This window comes from Ambystoma mexicanum, chromosome 5p (assembly GCF_040938575.1).
Source record: "Ambystoma mexicanum isolate Mex_15411 chromosome 5p, UKY_AmexF1_1, whole genome shotgun sequence".
Lineage (NCBI taxonomy): Eukaryota > Metazoa > Chordata > Amphibia > Caudata > Ambystomatidae > Ambystoma > Ambystoma mexicanum.
Window position 1 is genome coordinate 443,719,679 of NC_090930.1, and position 19,630 is coordinate 443,739,308.

A 19,630-nucleotide genomic window follows, 5' to 3' on the forward strand; every position below is an offset into this window, starting at 1 on the left:
AGCGTTGCATGGCTCAGTGATCATGTGCGGCTGGGGAACTGAACTGTCAAAGGCAAACAGTGTTTGCCTTTGACAGTTCAAACAGCCCAGGAGCACTCCCTCAGCTGGAAAAAGCAGCAGAGGGAGTGCTCAGTGTTTCACTGGGCTGGCTCCTCAGCTCCTCTATAATGGGTGAGGGGGCCAGTGGGTGGACGCCCCCTCAACCATTATGGATCAGCCGCCAGCCTTGGACTCGCCTATAGGGCAATATGGTGATGACTGTACCAAAAATGCAAAATGCTATTGTAGGCCAGTCAAAAATGGGCCACTTTTTGGGCCAATGTGGGCCAGTTTGAGGAGTTATGCAGCTAGTAGTTTTGACCATTGTTGCTGAATAAATATTCTTTAAATATCACAATTTGTTTACATTTGAACAAAAAACACCCCCTTGGGTACTATTAAAACAGTCTTTGACTAAAGGACTGAATATGCATTTGCAACTGCTGGCCACTTTTTCATTGGTGCCTAAGGCCGTTTTATGGTCCAGTCTGACCATGTGAGCTGCCCCTGCCCATTTCCTCCAATCTAAAAAAAGAAAAAGAAACATTTTTTAAACATTTAATGCTGGGCTCTCATGCCCCCCCCTGGGATGCGGCCGCGCCCCCCTAGGGGGGGTGCTCTCCACAGTTTGAAGACCTCTGATTTAACACATTTCATGTATTGCTCAGTTCATCTGAAAGCATGGTTTTCCTTCTCATAACTTTCTTTCGCAATCCCTCTGTCAGGTTCACACTTGCCTTATTTCACAGTTCACAATCGTAGTGTAAAGCAGGTTTCCCTTCCCCTAGCTTTCCTCTGGCAACGGGTCAGAGACTTTTGATTGTACAAGGCATTTCACGTGACCCTTGTAGGACCACTCTGATGCCTCACGCCACTCTTTCCTAGGGCTTTCTGGTTTTTGTAGTTTCAAAACAGGTCCCAGTCACAGCCTTTCGAAGAAAGCACAAGTGGCTCCGGCCCCCTCTGCACCTGGACCTCAACTGGGCTTTCTTTAAAGTACAAACATACACACAAGTTCTTCTTGTAAATTCCTTGCGTTCAAAAATGTTGCTGCTTCATTTTTCATTCAGTTTCCTCTAACTCACCAGCTGTGCTGAACCCATTGGCTTCTTTGTTCTCAGGAGTCAAGGACAGTACCATGGAAGCCAGCTAACCTCTCTGCCTGCGTTATTAATGCGGGTGGCCCCTGTGTACCATTGACATCTGCTGCTCCGCATGCCAGCTATAACTCCTGGTCTTATGATTTCCCTTCCAGATGCTTTGCAGGTCTGAGTTGAAAGGGCAAGGGCAATTCCCCCTTCGTCGTCCTTCCAGGTCTCACCGCTTTTCTCCTCCCTTTGTACTGCTGGTTTGGTGTAGCTGACTCCCCATGCGTTCGGCCTTGCTCGAAGTGTGCTTTCGTGCTCCGCCTTTTATCCCTGTGGGGAAGGTAAAGGCCTGTCATGTTTGCATGGTTATTAATTGCCTGACTCTGCCTGACCCGAGTGTTGGGACATGTCAGGTAAACGGCTCTGGTGTTAGTTCGCTGTTTGTCATGGTGTGAGAAAGTGTTCCTATCAAAAGAGGGGGATGGTAGATTTTCCAGATATCCGACGGAGTAGGTTTTGTGGAACAAGCGTGAATGACTGGGATCATTATCTTGAAAGGAACAAAGGGATTGTGGGAACGGTAGGGTTTGGTTAAAGCAGATTGGGAGTTAGGGAGATGATAATCAGAGGGATGTGAGAAGAATGACTGGGAGTGCTCGGGTAGACAACAGGACGACAGGGATTCTGGGAGATGTAGTTTACCATGGCCGCAGGGTTTGGATACCTAATAGGTTTACTAGATGCATATAGATTGTTGGATTTATGGAAGGGAGATTCATTGGGTGGAGGGGAGATTGATCTAGAGTTGCCTATAAAAACCTCAGGGACTTATTCCTCTACGTCTTCTTCCCCTTGTTCATACAGCGTGTCACCTGGGGTATTTTCCTGAGTACGACCCTAGGTTCCCCTACCCAGGTGATCCTCCCCCACCGGTCCACCCCCAGGAACTGGATCCAACAGCGATGTCCTGGCCACCTGGATAAGGGATTCCTGGGTCCTACATGGGTTTCTCACACACCTTTGCAAATATAAAAAAGGTGTTTTTGTGGAGGGGTTGGGCGTGCCTGGAAAAACGATGCAGAGCGCTGTAGTATGCATTTGTGCCTTTATTGCCTGCAGGCACAAATACATTATGAAAAAAAGTCAATACGTAACTGCTCCCCCTCACAGCCGCAAAAAAAAACAATCAAGTGCTGGGGCTGGAGGCACAAGTTTAATACTGGGTGGTGTGTGGAAGCAGGCTCTGGTGCCAGTGTGGTGACAGGAAGGTTGGTAAACAACAGTAATCATTGATGGAGGGTACGGGGGCGGGCCAGCCAGCTCGTGTTCTGTATGGCTCAGGGTCTGCTCAGCCCCTGCTGAACTGGTGCTGCCCTGCCTCCTCGCATAACAACCAAACCAGATGCACATTTCAGTAAGCCAATCAGACCTGGTTTAGTTTCTCTGCCAGTCTGAGCTGCCTGAATCCCTTCGAGAGAAGAGGATTGGATGTGGTGGTGCTGACGCATGACATATTCGATCCAAGCACAAGGGCCCCAAGACTTCAAAGTTTAAGAGAATTATTGCCTGTAAAAATGCAGACCTACTGGGCTGTCCACCTGGTCCCATCCATCCTCCTCCTCGAGGTCTGTTCAGGGCCATGTCATCGTTTGCCCTTTAATGGTTTGTCGTATCATGTGGATGGATTTTAGTGTTACATTATAATGTAGATTACTGCACATGATGGCGTGTGCATAATTAAAAACATCTGAAAAGCCATGTTTTTTTGGATCAGCAGCATGAGCACACGAGCACTTGTAGGTTCACATGTTACACGTGGATTCAAGTGGTGATTGTGGTACTAGAACTGGCTTCTCCTGATTGCATTGTATTGTATTTTATTTATATACGCACCAAGCCCGGAGGCAACTGGGCACATTTGTTGGGTACATATACCAGAGCGTATTTACAGTTACAGGCAAAGTAATTCACACAATTACAGGCATGGAAAATACACAGAACAACAAGTCTATCTTTGTGTACATCATGCAGAATGAATCAATGAATTGTCGTGATTGTGTAGAAAAAGACAAGGGGCCATGTTCTATATACCGAGCAATGCTGATTCACTCGTCAAATGTTGGAAGATAAAGAGATTGAAGGCAAATATGGTGATTTGTCCGGGATCGCATTGTCTGATTACTAACTAAAAGTGTTGGTATTAGGAAAAGGTCTAAGTCTCCTGGATGTTCAATAGTAGAGTACCCAAGCCATTGGCCCACTGAAGCTTTGATGCTGCAGTGGAGAATGGGTAGTGCATTTCGGGAGCAGGAGCGGGAGGTGGAAGGAGAGTTCAGAAGGGAAGGACGCGATTGGCTTCACCTATAAATACACAAACACTCAGGGAACTAAACCACATCATGGTGTCTTCAAGTCTGTGATCACAGTGGACCACCGGACATGCCATGCGCCATCGTGTACATATTGCTCAGTCTGTCTGTCTTTCCAGCATCTGCCCTCGCAGTACCCACTCTAACACAGTGCCCCTCAATAATATTACTTAAGGGATGTGCTGACCCCGCAGCGCTTCGATTCAAGGGATGCGGCAGGGAAACATGGATTCTGGGAGTCCCTATGCAACATTGTCAGAGATCCTACATTTATCCATGTCACGTTTAACTCAGATACTCGTGGTATTTGCTGTGCATTCTGGTCTTGGTAGGTTGTTATTTTTCAAATTAAACAGACAACTTGGTTTATTATTCACACCAGGCATGTAGCAGTAGAATAAAACAGGTCAGAAAGAGCTACTCACTCTCACTCATTCACCCCTAATAAGGGGCGATCACTCATGCCGGATCACTGGTGACTGTCAGAGGACTACACACTTTTAATATCAACTGGCATCGACGCCCAAAAAGGTTTTGAGAGAAGGGCTTAAAAAATTACCCTTGCTTGTTTTTTCTATTTCTGTATTAATTTATTGTGTTATACAGCGCACAAATTGTACACACAATAACCCAAAGTGTAAAGAGTAAAGTGCCAAATTTGCTGGCATACTGGTGCTTTGCTTCATCTTGGTATCTAAAAGGGTTGGTATTAGGAAAAGGGTCTCAGTCTCCTGGATTTGCAAGAGTACCTGAACCATCGGGCCGCTGAAGCTTTGAGGCTGCAGTGGATGATGGGTAGTGCAATGCTGGAGGAAGGAGACTTCAGAAGGGAAAGACGTAATTGGGTTCACCTATAAACAAATGAACACTCTGCCGAGAACTAAACCGCATCATGGTGTCTTCGAGTTGATGTGATAACAGTGGACCGGGCGTGTCCTCTGGTAGCTACTTGCTGAATCCGTCTTTCCAGTGTCTGCCCTCCCAGTACGCACCCACTCTCTAACGCTCAGTAACCCTCAATATTATTACTGGGGATGTGCTGAGCCTGCGGGATATACCCCTTTGATTGAAGGTGCCAGGGAAAGATGAATTTGGGGAGTCCCTAAACTGTATCCAACATTGCCAGAGTGAGATCCCACATTTATTCATGTCAGGTGTAACTCAGCTACTCGTGGTATTTGCTGTGCATTTTGGTCTTTGTAGGCTTTTATTTCTCAAATGAAACAGACAACTTTACTTGGTGCATTATTCACCCCAGGAATGGAGCAGTCTGGGCATGAAGGCACCAGGAACATCTGGCCAAGACGGCGCAGAGATGCCATTGGTTCAATGAAGACTACACGTCAGAAAGAGGTACTCACTCACACCTGATAAGGGGCAATCACTCCTGCCCGATCACTGGTGACTGCCAGAGGGGAGACATGCTCCTTTGTGAGAGTGCTAGAATCAGTGGCACAACGATCATTGGGTAGGCTGAGGTTGGGCTTTAGCATCCCCCTGAAATGTTGGGTTATGTTTACTTGACCTGCCTGACTTACAGAGTCGTGGAAGGAAAGGAAAGAACACAGACTATAAGGTATCAGGTTATCCCCATACATATGGTCGCCATACATAATGTCGCTGGGATAAAGTTGTGGGGATATTATATATGGTGACTATATATATTGGGTCAAGGGGAGCAGGGGCTGCAGGGATGTCCACCGCTCCCCTTGAAATTGAAAAAAATGGGTTTGGGGGTTGAGGGGGTGTCCCCTGCATGTTCAATGGAATAATGTTCCTGCAAAAAAGTGCAATTTTTTGAGGACTTTTTTGCCAGGTGACATTTTTACAGGGACATTATTGCATGGAACCGATTATACACAGTTGCCTACCTGCAGCTGCATGGTCAAAAAAGGCCTGGGAATTACTACTGTAAAGCATTTCATTGTTAGCAGCTGATTTTCATGAAAACATTTGTAGGCAATTGAATCAGGATGTGGGTTAGTACTTGGATGTCAGGGGCGTGATTGAAAAGGGTAGGGGGCAGACACAGTGCATTCTCATCCTTAAGTGTGTGGTTTCGGACGTGGAGAGAGTGAACTGCTTGTAACACTTACAATGCATCCAAAGTCTATTTAGGATCTGTAAAGAAGTTAGATGCCCCCACTAAGCCTAGACGAATATCTGTTGAATTTGACCCGAGGTATGTAATCCCTTCATTTTACAGATTGGGGAGAATGGGTTTCAGAGGACATGGGTTTTGGTGGGTCTGTGTCGCGGCCCCCAAAAAATATTAAAATGGCCCTGAGTCCCTCCAACTTGTCCCGGATATGCAACCTGCGTCTATCCAGACTTTTTGTACTTTGACCACCCCCATGATCCCTCACCATTCATGAGGCTAGTTAACGCGAATGAAAATTGTCATCCAAAGCATCTGGAGAGCCAAACTTGGCACACACCTGAGCTACTCTATGGGACTGCATAAACAACAACCTATGATAACTGATTTGTTATGGTATTTAGAGTGCAAACTATGCCACCATGTCTTGACAATACACAAACCTACATTAACTTAATAGCAGTAGACAGCTTTGGCTGTCTGGAAAAGGCAAGTGTTCAGGGAGGCCAAGCAAACTTAAGCCTAAGGGTGAGCTCTGGAAGACATGAGTGCCTAGATATCTGTATTTATAGTGAGATGTGGTTTGAAGAGGAAAGGCTTATGTTTTTTGCAGGAGAGAACCCTAGGGGCAGGCATAAAGCACAAGGTATCAGGGGTGCGCTGGGAGCCAAAAGTGGCCCTGGACATGTTTTTTCAAAATGCTTTCATTTTGCACAGTGTGACCAAACCCAACCCCTCTAAGAATGGTTTGGGGGGAGGGGAGAGTTCTCCCACTAAATAAAATGTTGAAAATAATGAGACCGAATTGTAAATCTTCAATTACTTATGTTAATGTATAGGGTTTATGAGGTATGTAAACACAAAAGGGATGTAGGGGATAGGAAGAAATGAAAGGTAAGGGATAGGGTACATGGGTGAGATGGCAATAGAAGCAGAAAACGACAACAGCGCACACACACAGACACTCGCGAGCGTGGCCCGTTGTGCAGAGGTTCACTGGGAAATCTCCAGAGTTGGCTGTTGGCCAGTCCACCACTGCAAAGAATTGTTTGCCAGAAAATCACAAGCGGGTGTTAGCGAGAGTCTTGTATTCTTTCCGTGATGGGGATTCCATAGGCGACCATTAGAGAGGGCACTGCCATCTTCAATGTGTGATCAGAATGAACATTCCAGAACAGAGGAGAAAATATGTGGTTTGAGTTGATACATCTGATGAATTTGTACGGTAATCGTTACAATAATTTAGGGAAGTGTGTCTACAATGGGAATTGTGTTTAAGGTACAGCGATTTTACAACTGAGTTGGAGTTTGGTTGCTGCTCAGTGAGCCACGCCTGCCCAAGTCCAACACAATCTATCATTGGTTGGAATCACAAATAAATACAGAATGGGCCTCAGTCTGAGGTTCGCTGTAATTATGGTGGAAATTCCACCACACAGAATTACAGCTAGTGCCTATGTGGTCGGCAGAATTACTGTCATATTAAAGAAATCCACCATGTGGTAATGGTATCTTCCAAAATCCACTACAAAGTGGTAATTCTGACAATTTCTGGTGGAATTACTGTTACCGCCATCCATTTTGGCAAAATTGCTGAATTGTATGTGGAGGAGAAGGTGGTCGCATTTTCCCTAGCTCCTGCCCCCTCACCCCGTCATACTGCAACAGCAGGAGAAGGGCTATACGTGGGACCCCATGTGTTATGACTATACCGCATCAAGTGTATGAGAGAAGAGATGCACTCAGACAGCTGTACCGAATGTACCATTGCACCAAAAGGGTAGAAGGATGCCGTATATAAGCATGTCAGCACGCACCATTGGACATCATGGAGCACTGAGTGAAATCTGATGAGGGCAGAGTGATGTCATGAAGGAAGAAGATATATGAAGCCAGGCTGAAACGATATGACAATACTGAAGAGTGACGATGTAACTAAAGCGATCAGAGAAACATGTCCAAAATGATAAAGTAATCCTGAATAAAAAAGAAGAAAAAGTAACTTGCTTACCAATACGTGTTAATACATAGTAATAAAGGGAGAAGAGACACATAGAAGCTTGCGATAGAGGAACATCTAACGTGGCAAGGAAGGCCATAGTTGGAAAATGGACGGCGGCTTGTGAACATTTTCAAATCAACTACCTTAGGAGCCGATAAGGGTTGCATAGTCAAGAGACACTGGAAGAACAGGTTAATGTGCAAAACAAAGAGGAGTCAATTCTGGCTTGGGATCAAGGATGCTATTTTTAAAGAGTAGCTGCAAAGCATAAGGGAGGCAAATGGATAATCCATGGATGAGACATATTTCTCTTAGATTTGAGAATAAAACCTTTGCGAGAGCCAAGTATTGGACAATTAAAAGTGCATAAAGTCTAAATAAGGCAGAGTGAGCAAGTTACTAAAGGCCAAGAGGAGCAATGACACTCAGTGTAATTAAATCAAATAGCAGTAAATAAGAGGCTGAAATGGACATATTTGTGGTCTCTTCACATGTGACACAGAAGTCGAAAACAAGGGCTATTCATTAAGCCTTGCACGAAGATAGTGATGTGCTTTCACTCCATTGAATGTCGTAGAACAGAGAACAGGTTACAAGGTCAACTACAGACAGGAAACTTTGGCTCATGGCCGGTCTGATGAGAGATGAAGAACTAATGGGGAAAGTGGGGAATAATCTGACGTGATCCAAGCACCTGAGTTTCGGTTTCTTCACATGCTGCTAACCGAGTCGAAAGTCCAAGGTTTGGTGTTAATGACAACCAATCAGTGGGTTTATGGGGCAACCTGCTATACAATATTGCATAAACCAATCCACAGCCAATGTGTTTGCTATAATCAGCATTATACGTATATAAAGGTCGTTTGAGGATTGGCTTACAGGTAAGAAACAGCCAATGAATTACTAAGCCATATGTATTCTATAAGTAGACATGTTCCCCTAACCAATCCCTCCCACTAATATCAAAACAAGGGGGGGTCTGGGAGTCCCTCTACCAGCACAAACACAGCCCATTGACCTGTTCTTGGGTGGATGGCTCGTGGGAGAGTCTCAACCAAGTAATTAGCTTCACTGTCCCTTTCACAGAGGAGAAATATCCCGGCACATAATTCTTTCCCCTGCCCAGGGGCCGTCCAGCACTGAAATGCTAGGCAATTCTCTTCTGAACTTGAGTACCAAAAGAAACCCCAGACACGTGTTTAGGCCTAGTCGTGCCTCATCAGTGAGGTGGAGCTCTGCCGCTCTGAGAACAGTGAGCAACGTGTCCACGTCTGGATTCCCCTGGTAACTCAGGGTGAAACTCAAATATACTTAATATGCAAAACAAGGGGGTTCTGGGAGGCCCTCTACCGGCACAAACACGGCCCATTGACATGTTCTTGGGTGGATGGCCTCCCGGAGAGATTCAACCAAGTCTTTAGCTCACTGTCCCTTTCACAGAAGAGAAATAACCTGGCACATTAGTCTCTGTCCTGCCCAGGGGAAGTCCAGCACCGAAATGCTAGGCAATTCTCCTCTGAACAAGAGTACCAACAGCAACCCCAGACACATGTTTCAACCTAGTCGGGCCTCATCAGTGAGGTGGAGCTGTGCCTCTCAAAGAACAGTGATCAAGGGGTCCACGTGTGGATACCCCTGGTAACTTAGGGTGAAACCCAAAGCTACTTAATATGCAAAACAGGGGGGGGTTGGGAATCCCTCTACTGGCACGAACACGGCCCATTGACCTGTCTTGGGTGGATGGCCCCCTGGAGAGTCTCAACTAAGTCTTTAGCTCACTGTCCCTTTCACAAAGGAGAAATATCCCGTCACATCAGTCTTTGTCCTGCCCTGGGGCAGTCCAGCACCGACATGCTAGGCAATTCCCCTCTGAACAAGAGTACCAACAGCAACCCAGACACATGTTTTAGTCTAGTCTGGCCTCATCAATGAGGTGGAGCTGTGCCTCTCTAAGAACAGTGAGCAAGGGGTCCATGTCTGGATTTCCCTGGTAACTTAGGGTGAAACCTAAAGCTACTTAAAATGCAAAACAAGGGGGGTCTGGGAGTCCCTCTACCGGCACAAACATGGCCCATTGACCTCTTCTTGGGTGGATGGCCCCCGGGAGAGTCTCAAACAAATCTTTAGCTCACTGTCACTTTCACAGAGGAGAAATATCCCACCACATCAGTCTTTGTCCTGCCCAGAGGCAGTCCAGCCCCGAAATGCTAGGCAATTCTCCTCTGAACAAGAGTACCAGCAGCAACCCCAGACATGTGTTTCGGCCTAGTCGGGCCTCATCAATGAGGTGGAGCTCTGCCTCTCTAAGAACAGTGAGCAACAGGTCCACGTCTGGATTCCCTTGGTAACTCAGGGTGAAACCCAAAGCTACTTAATATGCAAAGCAAGGGGGGCAGGGTCTGGGAGGCCCTCTACCGGCACAAACACAGCCCATTGACCTGTTCTTTGGTGGATGTCCCCCGAGAGAGTCTCAACCAAGTCTTTAGCTCACTGTCCCTTTCACAGAAGAGAAATACCCTGGCACATCAGTCTTTGTCCTGCCCAGGGGCAGTCCAGCAGCTACATGCTAGGCAATCCTCCTCTGAACAAGGGTACCAACAGCAACCCCAAACATGTGTTTCGGCCTACTGGGGCCTCATCAGTGAGGTGGAGCTGTGCCTCTCTAAGAACTGTGAGCAAGGGCTAACAGGTTTTATGATTTGCCATGTAGGATGACGTCATAGATGTCGCACATTGGGGTATAAAACCCCTGTGTAATTAAGTTTGTATGAGTGTGCAAGCATATGTCTGATGTTTTTCAGTTGACCCTGCTTTATTTACCTGAGAATAAAGTAGTACTTTGCCATATTCCTTAAGTCTTTCTGGTTATTTGGTCTCAGATATTTATTGGTAACTCCATCTAGCACAAGAGACGCTTCAAGTTAATAGAGCACATGTTGGTAGCGGTGCAGATGGTTCAGGTCTAATCGACCTAGGCCCAGATCCAGATTCTCAGACTTTTGGCTGCTCCTGCCATTAGCCAGAAGACCGTGGAGCTTCCTGTGGAGAATGGCGCACAACAAATCACGTGAAAAAAGATATGGTTGTCAGGTTCCCCTTTGACAAAATTCCTGTCTGGTACCCAAGGGTGCCCCGTGGACGTCAGGCAAACTGATCAGTTGAGGGAGAGTCGATGCCGAGGAACTTGAGCTGAGCCACGAATGTAAGTAGAACATCGAAAGTGGCAAAAATAAGGGGGTGGGCCTGTGTTGAAATTAATATATATATATATATATATATGTATGAAGGTAACAGTATTTTTTATGGATTATAAAGAAGAGAAGCAGATACCTTGATTCCCGGTTCCAAGGGGACAGCAGGGTATGCACTAAAAAGACTCCAAATAGGGGTGTTAAGGATACCCGAGGCAAAGCCAACAAGAAGAGTGCATATCAAGCTCCAAAACGGGGCAAAGATGACATGAGATACATTTACTAAAGATAGTAAAGGAAGGCGTACACAGGGGAAAATGTATTAAAGTGTACATGTATGGGGTTATAAATATGTCAGTATAAAGATTTTGTTGGGTTTAAACTAGTGGATATAAAACAATAATAAAAAATGAAGTAGATTTTTTAGATTTTGTGATCAAGAGATTGATGTGAATCAGAAAGATAGAAATTAAAGGCAACTAATTAATAAAGATGAGACTCTTAAAATATCAATAGTAGAGCAACGAGTTATTAAACAGTGATAGAAAGTGATAGAGAGTCTCCCGCTTTGCCGCGGGAGACTCTGCTGCTCTGTTCTTTGCTCTGCTTACCATTTTGGATTGCCTGCAAACGAAAAGGATTGATTCTTCACTACAAAAACCAGAAGGCTTTACTTCAATTCAGAGGAGGAGGGACTACATAAGGGAGGCTGCGCGCGCACCAAGCAAGTCCCAGAAGTCCCGCTTTGCCGCGGGAGACTCTGCTGCTCTGTTCTTTGCTCTGCTTACCATTTTGGATTGCCTGCAAACGAAAAGGATTCATTCTTCACTACAACAACCAGAAGGTGAAAGATAACACGGACTTTACTTATAGTACTTTTAGTACTTTTAGAACTCAGTATTGACATATATTTCCCCTTTCCTTAGGCTTTACTTCAATTCAGAGGAGGAGGGACTACATAAGGGAGGCTGCGCGCGCACCGCGCGCGCGCACACAGCAAGTCCCAGAAGTCCTGCTTTGCCACGGGAGACTCTGCTGCTCTGTTCTTTGCTCTGCTTACCATTTTGGATTGCCTGCAAACGAAAAGGATTCATTCTTCACAACAACCAGAAGGTGAAAGATAACACAGACTTTACTTATAGTACTTTTAGTACTTTTAGAACTCAGTATTGACATATATTTCCCCTTTCCTTAGGCTTTACTTCAATTCAGAGGAGGAGGGACTACATAAGGGAGGCTGCGCGCGCACCACCCGCAGTCACAGAAGTCCCGCTTTGCCGCTTCGTCGCGGCTAAGCGGTGAAGGTCTGTTCTGCCACTGCTATTATTGGTATCAGTCCTGCCTTTTAGCCCCCAATTTGCATTTTTATACCTTGCGAAAAATGAAATGAGGTATAAATTCTTTGAAAACCGGAATGCCGGTTGTAACTTCATTACACAGCACCAATGGTGTGAGTTTCTCTCATACTTCATTTTCTGAAGGTTTTAAAAAAAAAAAAACAGGGTAAAATCGCCATTGGGGAAGGTTCAAATGGACAAATAATGCCCGCGAACACCATGGTAAAGGACCTTGACCGTGAGAATGTAAAATCTGCAACAGCTTTAGGCCCAATAGTTACGTTTGCAAAAGAGAATGTTTCCCTTACTGATAGCATTTTGTTAACAAATGTTCTAACTGGCGTTGTCGCCCCTTCTAGTGAAGCAGCCAATATGTCTGTCTTAACTATTAGCAATTCATCTAGTGCTAAAACAGTCTCTAGTCCTGCTTCTAAGGACATACCTATAATTGATCTGGATGCAAATGTTTCGGCTTATTCATCACATATTGGCTCCGACAACTTATCCAAGTCACCTACGCTTTTCACAAATATTAGCGCTTCCAATTCTGTGGATAAATTGTCATTTAGTGCTCCAACCCCGAGAAAACTGGCCGAAAAAGGCTCTTTTGTTGCTGGCTGCGATGACACTCAGAATGTAAGCACTAGTATTGCGCTTATGTCTATGAACAATGCCATTTTGGCTTTTGCGAAGTTGTTCGAAGTGCTTGTTATAAAGGCTGAAGTCCACTCAAATCAGCTTAACCAGTTACTTGCCGAGCAACTCACAATTTCAAACAGTTTAGAGAAACTGAGTCACTCGGAAAAAGTAACAGTCATCAAAAACTCTGTAATGTCCCAGACCTCTGCTAATGCTGTTGCCTCTGTGCAAATATATCAGTCCATTCCTTTTATCCTTGACCCTGTAATTGACCTCACAGAAAACATGCAAGAGACAACAACTCAACAACAAAAAAAAACATCTTACTCACTCTTTGGGGCTCAAACCACTGCCTCTGATACAGTGAAACCCTGCCCCAAAAAGAATCCCGTAACACAAGAAAAAAAGAAAACTAAGAACATTAAATCTGTCTCCAATCGCACCTCCCAAACCAAAGCTTTCATTAACAAACTTTCAACCCCAGCCTCATCCACGGTTTGGGCCTCCAAAGCCATAACAAAAAAATATTTCCAACAAATGCAGGCTAAAAAGGCAAAGTTATTGCCCGCGCCAACTGATCCTGTTATGGCATATAGTCCTCTAAGCAAATTGATAAGTGTGGCTGACCAGATGCCTCAAAAAGTTGCCAAAAAACCAACATCAAGCAGCCCCCCCCCCTCATTGCTTCCAACACCTGTAATTTACCAGCAAGTGGCTTTATTTTCAACGCCCCGACGGTGCTGAATACATTGAATGGAGAAAACCGTCGGAAAGAGTTAAGAAAGGCAGTTGATAACTATTTGGCGTCAAAATCTGTTTCTAAAAACTTCGTTTTTGGGCATAGTACATCTGCTGTTCCCCAGGTTCCATCCCCAGCAGTGGCCTCGAACTCGATAAAAACAGGTGTGCCTACTTTGTTTGATGCTCCTCCTTATAAAGGAGAGACTGCCAACGTCCCTAATTTTGTGACTGTTAGTGACATGGAAAGACTGGTCCAGACTACTCTGACCAAGTTCTTAGAGACGACTACAGCCCCTCAACCTGCCATAGTGTGTAATAGCCCTCACTCAATCCCCATTGACCTGCCTATGTCAGTTAAACAGAAACCCGACTCTGTGCGCATTAAACGTCCTGCAGTGCACTCACTGACCCTTAGTTGTCAACCGCTGCCTGTCAAACAATATAATCCTAATCGGGCCTCAGTGCTGTCCATTTTCCTGAGAGATTCTAGAGCTAGATGACATTGGCTCCATAGACATTGAACTTGTTGAATTTCTAGACCCAGTAAAACGGTCCTCTGTAAATCTGTGGATTAACTCGAGGGTTGTGGTGAATGCTATCTGGGCAGTGAAGTCCCAATTTGTAGTCCTTGGCTTCACCCTTCTACCAACGCCTGACGCCTCAGTTAATACACCCATACATCAGCAGGACATACAGCTGAGGCAAAATATGAATAAACCTCAAACTCAAACTGTAAACTCCTGCAACTGTCAGTGCCAGAGTAATCAATGTTAGCAACGCAATTCCCTCAATACTGGATATTTCCTTTGTCAGCTGGAATTCCAGAGGGAATTGGCACCTTTTGAATAATGACACTTCACAGCTGTTGGGACATGATGTAATATTGCTTCAGGAATCTTGGCTAACTAGCCCACCGTCATGGAACAATTATGATGTTTGCTTGGTTCCAGCTGTAAATGCCCTTTGGGGCGTCCAACCTCTGGCTTGTTAACCGCTGTCAAGCAGTCATCTTGTTTAAAAATTGAAGCGTGGTATTGTCCAAATGATTTTGTACAGATGTCGAGAATTGTGGGAGAAAGCTTCACATGTGCTGCAATTAATATCTATTGGAACCCAATGGGCATTTCTGATGACTGCTTCATGGATGCGGTGAACAAGGCTATTGATATTGTCAGTTTAGATGTGCACACAGATCTAATTTATTTAACAGGTGATCTAAATTTACATTGCTTGGGCCCTCGATGTCAATTAGAACAAAAACGCCTTGAAATGTGGTCAACTTTCACTGATTCCCGCAACCTCTACATGCTAAATGGCGCCTTTCCACAAGACATTCCACCTAGACCAACTTGGCACCGTGCACGTAGCAAGGGGATCATTGATTTCACCTATGTCAATGCTCATATGCTAAATCAGGTCACTTTGTTTCAAATTATTCAATCTGAAGCGAGTGACCACAATATTTTGCATACTACATGGTGCTTGAAGTTGATCAAATCTAACATGAAACCTACATACCTGAAGGGGTCTTGTAAGGTAAATCCAGCTAGGAATCGCCTAATATGGTCTGAAACCTCCTTGAAAGCTTTTAGGACATGCTATCATGCAGAACTAAAGATTAATGCTGTGAGTGATTATCCGTCAGATGTTGTGTACTCTAATTTAATGCAGCTCTTACAGCCGAGTTCAACAGCCCATAAACAAAAGCAAACTCTGCATCTACACTGCACTGATCACGAAATCAGACTTGAGAAAGCTCTGGTTCGGGCCGAAAAGAGGAAAGCCTTGAAACTCCCCTTACACTTACGTTTGGCTGCCCTCTCCCGTATAAAAACAAAATATAGAAATTGGGTAAGAGGTAGGAAGGCTAAACTCTACCAAACTGATGGTAGTAATATGTTGGTATCCCTGGCATCAAAAAACACTGCCTAGTCTTGGAATATTATAAACCAAGCAACAGCAGGCCACCAGGTTGCTGTACAAGCAAATGTTGTGTCAGAGGACAAGTGGATACGCCATTATTCCGAGCTATTCGCTCTTCCTCTGACTCCCCTTTCTGTACCTGTGGTGGATACTGAGCTTCCCTTCCAACTCCACTTTGACAGGGATGACATACTATATTTCATAAAAAAAGCAAGCAATTCCAGGGCTCCCGGCCCGGATGGCCTATCGAATGTACAATTGAAGCAATTCCCCGAAATTTGGGCAGACATATTACATCTTATGTTTAACTCTATCAACACCTCCAAAAAATTCCAAGCTCATGGAAGCAATCAATTGTCGTTCCGATTTACAAGAAGGGTGATCGAGCGAACCCAGTCAGCTACAGACCGATCTCTTTGCTCGATGTTTCGGGCAAGATTTTTTGCCGCATTATTCTCAGAGAACTTAATAATTGGACAAAAAATCACTTTAAAAGGGATCCTCTTCAATCTGGGTTTGTCACTGGGCTTGGCACGATCCCTAATATTATCACCATCAATATGCTCAAGTCACAATACGCATCTAGGAAGCAAACTCTATATTTTGCGTTCATTGACTTCCAATCAGCCTTCGACTCCATAAATCGTGACCTATTATTCTTTAAGTTAAAAACACTGGGTTGTCCATCTTCTCTTTTGGCCCTAATTATTCAATTACACTCGGACATCACTATGAGAGTTAGGCTAACGCTCGAAGGCCTCCTGTCTGCCTCCTTTTCCACCTTTGTGGGCTTAAAACAGGGATGCATTTTGGCGTCAATTTTGTTCAACCTTTTTATTCTTGATATGGGTGTCTCCTTTCTTGGAATTACAGCAGATGCTCCGGAGTTGGGTGGCCAGCGTATCCCCTGGATGCTTTATGCTGATGACCTTGTTTTAATATCACAGACTCCTAGAGACCTCCAGAATTTGCTGACTGCTTTATCAGATTATGCGGAGACAAATCACCTAACTGTAAATCTGTCCAAATCTCAGATTATGGTCTGCAGACCCCTTGGTAAACACAAAATATTTAATGGGGTTTGGTGCTTGCATCAGGAAATAATTGAAACAGTGTCTGAATATAAATATCTGGGCATCTACATTCAAAACACTGTCAGTGATGGTACATTTTTGTACACCTTACAGTCAAAATTGATGTCTCTGATATCGCAGGGTAAAATTCTTGTACATAAGTTTGGGAAATTTACGTTAACACATCTCATCATGTTTTATGAGCAAAAGGTGGTTCCCATTTTACTCTATGGTATCGAATCAAATCTAAATTCAAATGATGGCTTATGGAACAAACTGGAGGCCACTGTTTGGAAAAAGGTCTTGCTACTCCCAAATTGCTCACCCTTGCCCATTTTGCAGTTTGAACTGGGGCTGAACTCCTTATGTAGCAGAGTTAAATGTAAAATGTGTTCTTTTTTTCGCAAAAGTTTACTTGGAGTGACCGATAACAATATTTTGAGCACGGTAGCTCGCCATCTGTCTGTTTCCACTTCTGTCTTTCCCTTAAAATGGCGAAATTATGTTATGGACATCCTGGTCGAGGCTAACCTCTCGCTTCAAGTTCTCATTGAAAATCCGATCCGTGCTAAGAAAAAGTACTTTCAATGGAATTTGGATCAGAAATTATGAATCATGTGTAAAATACAGAGACTTTGATGTCAATTGTTTTGGGACAAAATGCGTGGGTCAACCGGCTGGTTATCTTTTGAAATGTCCATCTGCAAACATCCGCAATAAGTTACTGCGGTCGAGACTAAACTTGTGGTTAACGGGTGAAGTGCTGGTGAGGCGAAAAATTACTCCTGCCAATCTAAATTTCTGTCGCTTTTGTGAGAACCAATGTGCAAAAGAAACCTTGCCGCATATAATTGTCTCCTGCCCTACCCTGCAGGCTTTGAGACAGAAACATTTTAATAATTTGTTGAATTTGTATATGGAAAGAGACGAAAGTGAGATATGGAGCGTTTTATTTAAGAGTGTTAGATTTTCGGTTATGAAGGCTTTGGTGCATTTTGTGGAAGCTGTGCTACCTGCTTAAATATGCTTCTAATATAGATGCAATTTCTAGCATACATGGCAGCTGCTTTGCCAACTGTAAAAGCACCATCAGCACTTTCTCCTTAGATTTTCTTTACAATTTATTTTAGTTTCTCATTTAACTGCTCCTTCATATCTCTTTTTGTCTGTTTTAATTTGTAATCCCTTGATTTGTAAATTCCTTATCTTATCATGTCTTATTACTATGTTAAAAGGAAATTGCTATTTTATATGTCATTATTTTTGAAAAGTTGATTAACTCAGCTATATCAAAATAAAAAAAAATAAAAAAAGAAAGTGTAAATTTAGGAACAAAAAGAATATCATTGTGTAGAGTTTTAAAAGCAGATATGTTTTGATTTTTGGATTATCAAGCGGCAATTGGTGGTGCCTGCTCAAATTGATCAGTGTGGTATATTTGATTATATAAAAAGAAGAATAAAAAAATTGGGTAAGTACGAACAGTCGAGATTGGCTTGTCATCATGGGAGACACTCCTCTTCGACACTTATGCAGGATATTTCCAATATACACAGCTAAGATAAGGAAATCTCCTCCTGGAGGAGGAGTAGCCCTGATCTTCCTGGAGTGGAGCCCTGCTTCTGTAATTCCTACACAGGCCTACTCCTCCTTTGAATGCCTGGTTTGCAGGCTCTCTGTCTCTCCTGGCCTCTCTCTCACCATGGCCATCATCTACAGGACTCCTGGCCAGGTCACCCTCTTCATCTCCGAGTAGGCTGATCTCTCCTCCTGCCTCCTTGCCTCTACCTTTCACCTTCTCCTCCTCAGAGACCTCAAAATCCACTTGAATGCCTCTAGCCACTCCTCAGGGCTTTTTTGCAACCTCTGCAACTCTCTCTCTCTTTATTCTTCTCTCTGGCCCGACTCACTCTGCAGGGTACACCCTGGATGTTCTGATCTTGTCAGACCTCCCCTCTCCAACCCTCTCACCACTGCTTTCTCTTGGACTGACCACTTTTTTCTCTCCTCATCTGTCGCTCTCTGCCCCCAGGTTAAGCCGACCCCAGCACTGCCATCCACCTTCTCAGTCATCCAGCTTATGAAGCGTGTGTTAGTGGAGGATTTTGCTGCTACTTTCTCTCCTCCTCCTACACCTTCGGCTTACTCACACTCCGACACAGCCCTTTTCAACCTTCATCTCTCAATCTCTAATACTCTGGATGTCCTTGCCCCTGTCATGAGGATCCGTTTGAAGCCTGCATCGAAGTGCAACTCTTGGTATGATTCTGACATCGCCACCCTTAAGCGCAAGTATAGGGTGGAGGAGAGGAAATGGAGGGCCTCAGACACATCCTCTGACAGATTCTCTGTCCTTTCTAAGAAGAGAGCCTACTTCCAAACCCACGTCTCTAACAGCTCGGCCAAACTTTTCAAAATCTGCAAGGAGCTGGCCAATCCTGCTGCAGCCTCAACCTCTCCTGTTCCCGACCAGGCCCTTTTTCACAGCTATGGCATCTCATTTCACCACTAAAACTGAAGACATCCTGCCCACCCTCTCCTCTTTCTCAACCTCCTTTTCCTCTATCAATCCAGACCCCTCTCTGGCCGTATCTCCACTGCCTTCCTCCCCCTTCTCCCTGTTCACTCCCGACGATATTTCTAGACAAGTCCGATTTATGAAAGCCTCATCAAAGCAGGTGATCCCCGGCTCCTCCCGAACCATTAAGGACCACATTGACACCCTTACTCCAGCCTTGGCCAATTTCTGCAATCACTCTTTTGCCAATGGCACCTTCCCCTGCCCCTTAAACACTCCCTTGTGCACCCCCTCCTTAAGAAGCCCTCTGATGATCCTTCCTCTCTGGCAAACTACCGCCCAATCTCCATCGCTCCTTTCCTGGGCAAAATCCTGGAAAAGCTAACCATCTCCCAGCCTAATCTACATACTGAATCTGTTGGTTGTCTCCATGACCACCAGTCTTGCTTCAGAGCAGCCAAAAGAACGAAAACTGCTCTACTGAACACCCATGAAGACTTGCTCTCTAATCGAGACTCTAACCTTCCTTCTGTCCTCATTCTCCTTGATCTATCCTCTGCTTTTTACATGGTCAACCAGGCCATCCTGCTCAACCATCTCTGTGACAATCTG